This window comes from Chinchilla lanigera, unplaced genomic scaffold, assembly GCF_000276665.1.
Source record: "Chinchilla lanigera isolate Chin_1 unplaced genomic scaffold, ChiLan1.0 scaffold00053, whole genome shotgun sequence".
Lineage (NCBI taxonomy): Eukaryota > Metazoa > Chordata > Mammalia > Rodentia > Chinchillidae > Chinchilla > Chinchilla lanigera.
In genome coordinates this window covers 6,171,569-6,181,174 of record NW_004955454.1, presented here as the reverse complement: position 1 = coordinate 6,181,174, position 9,606 = coordinate 6,171,569, and the positions used below count along the sequence as shown (strand labels likewise).

Sequence of the window (9,606 nt, the reverse complement as noted above, 5' to 3'; positions counted from 1 at the left end):
GTGTGTGTGTGTGTGTGTGTTCGTTCCTGGGGATTAAATCCAGGACCTTGAACATGTTGTTATGAAAACCCAAGGTGACCTAAAAGATATTCTGAGTACATGGCAATTTACAGTGTGATTTCTCAACTAATGGATACCAAAAGTGCAGTTCCTATCTTGAGGAGCGTTGAAATCCTACATGTTCTTTGTTTGTTTCATTGTGCTTAAAGATTGGGAACTACCGTCTAAACACACACAGACACACACACACACAGACACACACACACACACACACACACAAAGTGTTAGTCTTCCAAAAGCTGTATAATTTCCTGGTTGCCTTATTTCTATTTAAGGAAGGCATGAATGAAAACTTTTGTGTCAATATAAAAGGTGAAAATGAACAACAGAAAACCCTTCTTGGTCCAGCTGTCTGTTTAGCTAACAGCTGTCAGCTTTTCATATTTTTCATATTAAGCACACTGCCCCCCAGCATCCGCTGCAGCCAGCCTGGAGACCAAGGCGGCAACAGGTATCACAGCTTTTATTACCTTGGACAGCTGTCAGGAACAGCCTGCCCAACACCCCTCTTCTGGGTGGAAGATTTGCCTTTCCAAAAACCTTCATTTTTTTTTTTGCCGGGGATATAGCTCAGCGGCACAAGTGCCTGCCTGGCAAGCACAAGGTCCTGAGTTCAATTCCCGGTACCAAAAAAAAAACAAAACCTTCATTTTCTGACAGGGGGATTGGGTGGGGCTCACCCCAACCAACCCACCTACTTCCTGAGCTGTCCCTGCAGTGTCCCTGGTGGCCGGCTCGGGAACGAGCACGTGGCCCCGCTGGGACTGCCCATCACCAGCCCTAACACTTCTGAGATGAAGTCTTACCTGGAAGAACATAAATCAAACTACCTTTTCCAATACAGGAAGAAAACCTATCAGCCAAAAAAAATTCAAATAAAAGGAGGCAGAGCCGAGAGAACCTGAGGCCACCAGCTGAAGTCGCAGGTCCAGCCTGGCCTCACGCTGCCTGCGTACCGAACTTCTCCATGTAGAGTTGGAAACGAGCGCCTATCATTCGTAGCTGGAAGAATGCTGACTAATATTGATGCTAATGAAAGGACTCCTCTGTAAGGAAATGATCAAAGATACCACAAGGATCTACAAGAGATTCTTTACCAGAATATGTTTTATGTCCTCCTTTGCGTACTTATGTTTGACAAATAAAGTAAAACGGCAGAATAATAAGAAAAATGACAGCAATGAGGAGGTTGCGGTGAAATCATTCCAGTACCATATATAAAAATGTTCATTCTCTTAGAGATCTTTGTGTTCCTCCAATTAAGGAGCCCCGGAGAAGAGACGGACACAGCAAGGTGGCGGTGCAGGAATTCTCCGGCTTTGTTGCCCGCCACAGAAATCCAGCGAGGTGCTACTCACGGATGGGAACACCCTCGTGGACACTGCAGGACTCAGACCCTAGACCTGAGACCTTCTGCACACAAAGGGTGAGCTGAGCAATGTTACTGACTATGCCGCCCCTCACAGGACCACACGCAGGATTTCCTGACCCCGCTGTTTGTACAGAGAGCTGGTGGGTATGGCAGCTAGGACAGAGATCTTGATGGTCGCCCTGTGCTCTGGCCCGTGAAGCCCTACAACCACGGAGGACAGTGAGCAGCTCCACTCTGCAGAAGACAGTACAGTCGGGGCTGGGGATTTAGCTCAGCGGCAAAGTGCCTGCCTGGCAAGCGCAAGGTCGTGAGTTCCGTTCCCGGTACCAGAGAAAAACCAAAAAAAAAGAGAAGACAGTACAGTCAAGTGGACTCCAAATCCCTACTGGCTTCTAGGGCCAGCCCTGGTGCTCTCCTTTAAATTTTCCCAGGCTGGGAGATAGTGGGCAGGTCAGGGATTGTCCGCAGAGGGACCACCTGGCCCCAACCAGTTCCGGGGCTGAGTATACACCAGCTCTTGGTGCCGTGCTTAAGGTCACCGTAGGACAAGAGGCAAGCCTGCGTCCGCTCAAATCTGTGCAGCAGCACAGCCCGGGGCCCTGCCCTGCTCCAATCGCTGGGTAATGACTTGAGAGATCTTGATCGGCCTCAGGGCCCAGCACGCAGTCCCGGCCGGCTGCAGTACTAGCCAGCCAGGAAAACTGACCTCCACCTCTCCTCTCAGAGGTGACCAGCGCTCCGGCACGGCTCCGCCGGACTGCAAAATCCGGCCAGTGTCTCCTCTGACTGGAGGACAGCTAGAGGTTTCACTTAGCTCCAGAGCAGTCCATAGCCCAGCGCAACGAGAGAACAGGACAGCAAAGTCTCCCTGCCCACAGCTGCCTCCAACTGCCTCAAGCAACTCCCAACCCAGACTAAATTGTGAAGAACACATTCAAATCCGGAAACGTGCAGGACTAGAGCAAGGACACAGGATGTGAAACATCAGAGAAATACACCACCTCCAGCAGGGCGTGGTGGTCCAGGCCTGTAATCCCAGCACTCAGGAGGCTGAGGCAGGAAGAGTTTGAGGCCAGCCCGGGCTACATAGCAAGACCCTGTCTCAAAGAAAAAGGAATACACCACTTCCAAAAGAAACTAACGAAGCTTCAACAGCAGACCTTGAAAAAACCAATTTCTCTTAGGTCACTGGTAAATAATTGAGAACTGTCATCCAAAAGAAGTTTAGGAAACTGTAAGAAAATTAAAACATGGAAAATGATTCATGAAGCAAATGAAAAGTTTAGCAAAAATAAAAATACTAAGGAAAGAACATACAGAAATCCTAGATACAAATAAAGAATTCAATAAATTAATTGAAAAGCTCAATAGAAAGCTTCAACCACAGCCTTGGTAGAGCAGAAGGAAGAATCAATGACCTAGAAGACAGGAACTTGAAATTCTCCAAAAGAGTAAAAGATAAAAAGTGGTGCCAGGCGTGGTGGTGCACACCTATAATTCCAGCACTCAAGAGGCAGAGGCAGGGCTGGGAATATAGCTCAGTGGTGTAAGCACCTGCCTGGCAAGCGCAAGGTTGTGAGTTCGATCCCCGGTACCGCAAGCAAAAAAAAAAAAAAAAAAAGGTTGAGGCAGAAAAGTCACCATGAGTGCAGGCCAGCCTGAACTACATAGTGAGAGCCTGTCTCAAAAAAAAAAAAAAAAAAAGATAAAAAGCATGAAAAAGATCGAAGAAGGCCTATAAGAATTAGGAGACACTATCAAGAGAACTGACTTACATATAATAGGAGCTACTGAAAGAAAAGAGAGAGAAAAGGGCCCAAAGCATATTTAAGGAAATAATGGCCAAAAATCTTTCCAAATTAAAGGTGAAGTAGGGAACAACCAAACCGACGCCATGAGGTACTCAGGCACCATCACAGAGCTTAAGTTTCTGTTTCCTTAAGTTTGTTTCTTGTAAATGTTGTCAGAGTTACCTAACCCAATACCACCTCACATGCTCTGTCATAACAGCGCTTGTTTCCTACGTAAAATATCAAACACCTTTGTTCCGTTCTCACAAGCTAAGCCCATGCTTTGTAGTATTTTTATAGCTGCACTAAATCATACCCAAAAAAAACCTAATCATCCCCCTAGACCCGAAACTAGAACTATATAACTATTCTCCCCTCCTGCCCTTCAGGGTTGGCACTTGGTCATGTACTAGGGGCCCACTGCCGGCCCCCAATATGTCAGTCACCAATGAATTTGCTTGTCTTTCCATCCATCATCCCCCGGTGACTCGTTTAGACAAGCACATTTGCCATAGCAGGGAAAAGGCAACGATATTCAGGAACAGGAAGCTCAAAAGTCTTCAATCAAATTCAACTCATAGAAGATACACTCTGATCAAATTACCAAAATTCAAAGAATACTAAAAGCAGAAAAGAAAAACATCACATTCAGAAGAGCTATAAGCAAATTTCTCAGCAGAGACCCTCCAGGCCAGGAGAGAATGGGATGATGCATTCAAAGTACTATAGAAAAATGCCAACCAAGAATATTTTACCTGGCTGGCAAAAGGGCGCTTCAGAAATGTGAGAGTGTGGGCATGGTGATGCACACCTGTAATCCTAGTCCTTGAGAGGCTGAAGCAGGTTGATTGCTGTGAGTTCAAGGCCAGCCTGGGCTACATAGTTCAAGGCCAGTATGAAGTACACAGCAAGACCCTGTCCATAAAAATAAAATAAAATAAAAAATTTTCCTGGAAAATACAGGAAAATACCATCACCACTAGACCCCACCCTTTAGGAAATTTGTTTTAAGTTAAAACAAAAGATCATTCATTAATAAAAGCATATGAAAAATTTTAAAAATCAATAGTATCAGTAATATGTAGCCATATTCAGAGTTTTCTACCATAGTGGTGGTATATAAAGCAATCTTATCACTACTGTGAGAATAAAAAAACTATTTGCAAACTATAGCTACAAAATTTTATGGGATAAAAGGTGAGTACAATGTAAGGAGTACAATCTAAATCTTTTCTGCAATTAACCTTGCTTTAAGCTTAAAAGAGTCTGTTTTAACTTTACAATGTTTTATATAAACCGCTTGATAACCAAAAAGCAAAACGCTATATAGTACTTGCATAAAAAATGGAGAGAATTCAAAGAAAATTACCACAAAAAAAAAAAAAAAAATTAAAACACAAGGAAGACAGCAAGGGAAACAAAAAGAAACAAAGGATTTACAAAACAGCCCCCTCAAAAAATTACAAAATGGCAGTAGTATGTCCTTACCTGTTAATAACCACCTTGAATATAAGTGAATTGAATTTTCTAATCAAGTCAGGCAAAGCAGCACTAGAAAGGAAGCTGAGGCAGAAGGATCACAAGTTTGAGGTCAGCCTAGGAAATTTAGCAAGACCCTGTCTTAAAAAGGGCTAGAGGTGTAGTTCAGTGGTACAGTAGCCATGCAGGAGGTCCCAGGTTCAAACTCCAGCATTTAAAAAAAATAAATAAATAAAGGAAAGAAGGCGTTATGGTTGATACATGGTATCAACTTGAGTGTAGAAGCTTAACTAAGTGATCAGCAGTTCTACATCCTGGGGTGGAAAGGACCAGCCCTTATGGCTGTAGGATGTTCACTTTGTCAATTTGAGAAGTTTAGAAGGTTAACTATGAGGGGCTGGGGATTTAGCTCAGCAGCACAGCGCCTGCCTGGCAAGCGCAAGGTCATGAGTTCGGTTCCCCGTACCGGAAACCCACCCCCTGCAAAAAAAAGGTTAACCATGTGACTCAGCAGGGAGCCGGGTCCTTACTTTGTATTCATCCTGAGGCTGTGCAAGAGGAGGGTACTGAGACGGTGTGGATGCGGATAGCCGGCATACAATACAAGGAAGGAAAAGAAGCTTGCTCCCCCTTTGTGCTCTTGCTGTCTTCCGCTGCCATAAACTGTTGCTCTCTGCCATGTGCCACTCTGCCTTGGAGCCAGCCAAGTATGGACTGAAACCTCCAAAAACCGTGAGCTAAATAAGCCTCTCCTTCCTTAATTTTGGGAGTCGGGTATTTTGTTTCAGCAATGAGAGAAAAGTAACTAAGACAGGAAGGAAACCCTAATCAAAAGACAGACGGTCATGGCTGGGGATTTAGCTCAGCAGCACAGCGCCTGCCTGGCAAGCACAAGGTCGTCAGTTCCATTCCCGGTACCGGAAGAAAAATAAAAAACAAAATAAACAAACAAACAAAAAACCAGAATCTCTGCCTCTCATTTTGGGGCTGGGGATTTAGCTCAGCAGCCCAGCACCTGCCTGGCAAGCACAAGGTCATGAGTTCAATTCCCAGTACTGGAAAAAACAAAACAAAACAAAAAGACAGAACGGTCAAATGGAAAAGACTTATCCAACCATATGCTATCTATATGTGACACATTTAACTTTTCAGAACACACACAGACTGAAAATGCAAGAAAGAAAACAATATTCCATGCAAACAGAAATCAAAGGGGGAGTAGGAAAAAAATTTTTAACAGATAACTGGGAAGTAGAAGAGGGTAGAAAAGGGTATTAAGGACAGGGAAGAAGGCCAGTGGAGGGCAGGAGAAGAGAGGCTGGACATAATCAAAACATGATACAGGCATGTATGAAAATGTCACAGTGGAACCCATTAATTTGTGCAGTTAACATGTACTAATATCATCACTGTTTTAAAAAGAAAGTAATAGTGATACACCAGAAAAATAAACTTAATTTTAAAACTTTTAATAAGACAAAGATTATTATTATATAATGATAAAATGGGCCAACTTGTCAGAAGGATACAAAATTGTAATAGATATGCACCAAACTACAGAGCACCTAAATACCTAATGCAATGATTCAATGACTTACAGGAAAAGATAGGGAATAAAAAAAAAGGGGGGGGGCTGGAAGAAAATTTCTACAAACCACTCCAGGGACTAAAACCTGAAAGGGGATTAATATCCAGAATAAAACAAACTTTACTCAACAGTAAACAATAATAATAATCCAATTTAAAATGGGCAAATGATCAAAATTGCATTTCTCCAAAGAAGATGTTCAAATGACCAACAAGTATATGTAAAAATGCTCAACAACACTGATCATTAGGGGAAAACAAATCACAGTCACACTGAGATAGCCTGGAGAATATTCAGTGAAACATTTCAGGCACAGAAAGACGAACACTGTGTCCTTTGTAGGTGGAAGCTTACAAAGTTGATCTCAGGGCCAGGGATTTAGCTTAGCATGCAGCGGCTGCCCAGCAAGTGTGAGGTCCTGCGTTCAATTCCCAGTACCAAAAAAAAAAATTATGTAAAAAGTTGATCTCATAAAAGGAGAGAGTAGACTAGTGGTTACTGGAGCCTGAAGGGAGGAGAGAGAAGATAATTAGTGGGTACCCAGTGCAGTTAGGTAAGAGGGAATAACTTCTAATGTTCCATAGCACAGGAGGTTACCTACAGTTTAAATAAATTAATTGTCCATTTCAAAATAGTAGAAAGGATTTTGAACATTCCCAGTACAATGAAATAATTGCTTGAGGTGGTAGGTATCCCAGTTACCCCGATCTGATCTCCACACTTTGAATCTAAGAACTGAAATATCACACTGTGCTCCGTAAGTACATACAAGTTCTGCCAATTAAAAATTTTAAACATGTAGAAAGATGGTTATGAACAGTTGTTCCTCTCGTGAGGCTCAGCCTGGAGGAGTCAAGCTGAACAAGAAGCGACAACATCAGAGGACTCCATCAGCTGGGACTGGGGGTTTGAGGTCATCCCTGAGGGCACTCTGAAGAAAGACTGGAAAAGGGCCCAGCTGTGCACCCCAGGGACGCTGTCCTGCAGGGGACAGATGATGCAGATAGGCGGAGAAAAGTGCAGGGACCTCCCAGGGCTGGTCCCAGTGGGGAGACAGGTGCCCAGGGCAACACATGAAACCGAAACTTCAAGAGCTGGGAGGGTGGGGAAGGGTGGAGGGGTGGGCAGAGAGGATGCAGCCAAGCCGAGCGGGGCAGTGGGCACCCAGAGGAGAAAAGAGACTGAGCATAATTCAAGGAAGCTCAGTTTCTCGAGTGAAGCCCTTATTCAAAAAACTTGCCTCTGAGCTACTTACCCAGTTCAGTGCCACCCGTCCTAAAGGGTGTATCCTTAAGATGAGGGGAAGATAAGAAGGTGGCAATCAGGGTCTCCAGACAGATATCGAAAGCTCTGAGGGGAGCTGGCACAGGAAAGGCAAGCTAGTCTGGGTCTCTCACCTAGCTCCTCATGGGAACTACCACAGACTGGGGGGTGAGGGGGGTGCTCCAAGACACCACTTTCCTTCACCTTCTCCTCCTGCTCCTCTTCCCCTCCCCTCTCTCTGCCTCTCCTCCCCCTCCTTTCCCTCTTCCTTATCTCTCCCTCCCTCCCTCTCTCTCCCTCCTGCGCCCTCTCTCCCTCCCTCTCCCTCCCTCCTTCTCTCACTGTCCCTCCCCGCCTCCTTCCCTCCCTATCTCCCTCCCTCTCTCCCTCCCCCCTCCTTCCCTCCCTCTCTCTCACTGCCTCACTCTCTCACTATGTTGCCCAGGCAGGCATCAAACTTCTGGACTGAAATGATTCTTCTGCCTTAGCCTCCTGAGTAACTCCAGGAGAAAAGCATCCCCGTCCCGCCCAGGACAGACTTCATTCTCAATGGCTCGTTCATATTTTTGCATTTCAGGAGTTACGGTGATATGCTGGGCACACAGACTACAGCATTCCAGACAAAACCAAAAGTAACAGGGAAACTTGGAATTATTCTCCCCAAAAGAAACAGCCGATATAGGATGATTAGGACTTACCTCCTTCTGTGGAGATGATAAGATTAACCATTTTTTTTTCCTTTTGTAAGCCCAACATTATGTAAAAGTGCCAAAACTGTGCAACACATTTTTAATAGTAAAAAAGACAACCCCCCCAAAAAAGCTTTTTTAAAAAAAGTTCTTTGTGAGTGCTTGGTAAGTCAAGGTGGGGCTCATCCCCCGCCCCTTCGGAGCCTCTGGTCACATTAGGTTATCTAGATGTAACTCTCCGCCTAACTGCACAGTCTAACACCCACAGGAAAACTTCATGCGAAATACTTTTAAGTGTTTTAAAATACTTGCCTTGTTTTCTGCAGTGATTTGTAAGATATAACTACTTCAATGCTGTTAAGTACGAAATTAAAGCCTTAATTTTCAAACACTTGGAACTCAGATTTCCAGGAGTTTTAGAAGGGCGTTCTATGTTTAAAGGTCTAAATTTAGCTTTTTTTTCCCAGGAAAATAAAAGGGGGAGGGGAAAGAGTGGAATAAAGACTAAAATACTCTTGCATGAGTGATTTGACAAAATTTTTCAACTCAACTTTCAAATTTCTCGACACATATGCCCACTGACTGCAACTCCACCTCTAAGAATTTTCCACGAATATATTTGTATATTTGCACGAATGTGTACATAAACTGATATTCATAGTTACATCATCAACACAGTAAAAACTGGGGAAACAACCTAAATGTCCATGTTCTGTCTAAATCATGGACTTCTCATATTAAACATCAGGTGTTTTTTTTTTAAATGTCATTCACGTATGTATGACCTTGTCGTGAAAAGATATCCATAATCTACTAAGCAGAAAAAGCAAGTTACAAAACAAGTTTAAAGACTTCCATGCAGAAAAATGTTTGATAAAGTATGCATAAAAATGATGCAGTTGAAGATTAAGAGAAGCCTGTATCTGCTTTAATCATTTGTGTGCATTGCTTGAGGTTTTTTTTTTTACTAGCTTGCAATGCTTCAACCTCTTCTTGCCTTCTTTTTTTCTTTTCTTAAACAAAAAGTCATTCCAAGAAGCCCAAATAAATATATCCGCTTGGGGAAAAGACCTCACTAGCACAACCGACGCATGCAATGAATACAGATCACTGCCATCATTTGCAGAGTCCAAATAGATCCCTATTGTCCGGGGGACACCTGAGCAGGGCTCCGCTGGCGGCCCGTCCTGGAAAGAAAACTTCCAAAATTAGCACCAAACTCGCCTTATGAGCCTCGCGGGCGCCAAGCCTCCGCCGCTAAATCCAAATCCGACGTGGGGTCCCGCCCCAGCTCCGGTGGAGCACGCAGCCGGGAGCAGAGTGTGCAAGAGCCACGGCGTCGCGGGTCCTGCGCCTGGGCCCGCG

At 44.2% G+C, this 9,606-nt stretch overlaps 1 protein-coding gene across 3 annotated transcripts in view; it reads right to left on the bottom strand.

Moving 5' to 3' along the window:
- Window positions 1-9,600, bottom strand: part of Usp18 (ubiquitin specific peptidase 18) — a 29,305-nt gene extending 19,705 nt beyond the window's left edge. Inside the window, exon 1 of one of the 3 annotated variants that reach the window (XM_005395987.1) lies at window positions 9,466-9,600. The gene's annotated coding sequence lies outside the window, so the exon portion shown is untranslated. Of the gene's footprint in view, window positions 1-3,977; window positions 4,043-9,465 lie in introns of those variants that run through there. The other 2 variants (XM_013520266.1, XM_013520264.1) reach the window with 2 other exon arrangements.
- Between the last annotated feature and the right edge of the window lie 6 nt (window positions 9,601-9,606).